Raw genomic sequence first — 2,163 nt, forward strand, 5'->3', positions numbered from 1 at the left:
GTTTTCAACTACATACCATTAATATTGAAAGCCACATACCAGAATAGTGTGCGTGCACATGCATGCACACACACAGCATGATTCAACATTCTGTCTCTCTTCTGCTAATATATATATAATATACCTCCAGAAATATTATTCTCCCAGGATGAAAGTTCAGTACAAAAAATCACAAAGCATCGTGCTATCTTTGGAACACATTTTCTTTGATGCAATGGTCACTAAGACATTGTCATGTGGCTGCACACCGGATCCTAAGAATTAACTAACACCACTAACGCACATAGAGGAACTAAGCTAGTGAGACAGCCCAAGAACATAAGAATGGCCATACTGGGTCAGACCAAAGGTCCATCTAGCCCAGTATCCTGTCTGCTGACAGTGGCCAACACCAGGTGCCCAAGAGAGAGCGAACCTAACAGGTAATGATCTAGTGATCTCTCTCCTGCCATCCATCTCCACCCTCTGACAAACAGAGGCTAGGGACACCATTCCTTACCCATCCTGCTAATAGCCATTAATGGACTTAACCTCCATGAATTTATGCAGTTCTCTTTTAAACCCTGTTATAGTCCTAGCCTTCACAACCTCCTCAGGCAAGGAGTTCCACAGGTTGATTGTGCACTGTGTGAAGAAGAACTTCCTTTTATTTGTTTTAAATCTGCTGCCCATTAATTTCATTTGGTGGCCTCTAGTTCTATATTATGGGAACAAGTAAATAACTTTTCCTTATTCACTTTCTCCACACCACTCATGATTGTATATACCTCTATCATATCCCACCTTAGTCTCTTCTTTTCCAAGCTGAAAAGTTCTAGCCTTTTTAATCTCTCCTCATACGGGACCCATTCCAAACCCCTAATCATTTTAGTTGCCCTTCTCTGAACCTTTTCTAATGCCAGTATATCTTTTTTGAGATGAGGAGACTACATCTGTACGCAGTGTTCAAGATGTGGGTGTACCATGGATTTATATAAGGGCAATAAGATATTCTCCGTCTTATTCTCTATCCCTTTTTTAATGATTCCTAACATCCTGTTTGCTTTTTTGACTGCCGCTGCACACTGCATGGATGTCTTCAGAGAACTATCCAAGATCTCCAAGATCTCTTTCCTGATTAGTTGTAGCTAAATTAGCCCCCATTGTAGTGCAGGTATAATTGGGGTTATTTTTTTCAATGTGCATTACTCTGCATTTATCCACATTAAATTTTATTTGCCATTTAGTTGCCCAATCACTTAGTTTTGTGAGATCCTTCTGAAGTTCTTCACAATCTGTTTTGGTCTTAACTATCTTGAGCAGTTTAGTCTGGTCTGCCAACTTTGCCACCTCACTGTTTACCCCTTTCTCCAGATCATTTATGAATAAGTTGAATAGGATCGGTTTTAGGATTGACTCTTGGGGAACACCACTAGTTACCCCTCTCCATTCTGAAAATTTACCATTTATTCCTACCCTTTGTTCCCTGTCTTTTAAGCAGGTCTCAATCCATGAAAGGATCTTCCCTCTTATCCCATGACAACTTAATTTACGTAACAGCCTTTGGTGCTGGACCTTGTCAAAGGCTTTCTGGAAATCTAAGTACGCTATGTCCACTGGATCATTATAAGCATTAGAATTTGTGGAGTACTGTAAATACAATGTATAATATCACCATCTAGAGGCGGAAGGAAAAAGTAAGTGTAGACATGATATTCATTAGCCTTTACAACAGGCTAGAGACTGCTAGAGGGCTTTCCCTTCACTCTCTCCCCTGGTTCTCGTCACGCAGACAGAGAGCAGAAGACCAGAAGTCCAAAGTGCAGGCAATGTGATGTTTATGGGGGTTAGTTCCAAACAAACAGATCCAGAGCTCTACACGCCGGCAGAGCCTGTTTCCCAGTGTTCCATTTCCAGCTCTGACACCGCAGAGCATTTACCCCATATCCCCCTTCCCAGCTCTGACACCACAGAGCCTTGCCTGTGTCCCCATTCCCTATTCCCACCTCCTCTTTCTTAGCAGGCCCAAATATAGCTGCAATGCACACCTACAATCCCACCCCTTTGTACCCCAGGGGAAGGTAAAGGAGTGAGGCTATGCTGGAGTCAGAGACAGGCATTTCTTTGGTCTTTTAGTGTTTTATATGTTCCCCACCCCCTCAAGCCCCTTTGCCCCTCCTGACT

The sequence above is a fragment of the Dermochelys coriacea genome, chromosome 6 (assembly GCF_009764565.3).
Source record: "Dermochelys coriacea isolate rDerCor1 chromosome 6, rDerCor1.pri.v4, whole genome shotgun sequence".
NCBI lineage: Eukaryota > Metazoa > Chordata > Testudines > Dermochelyidae > Dermochelys > Dermochelys coriacea.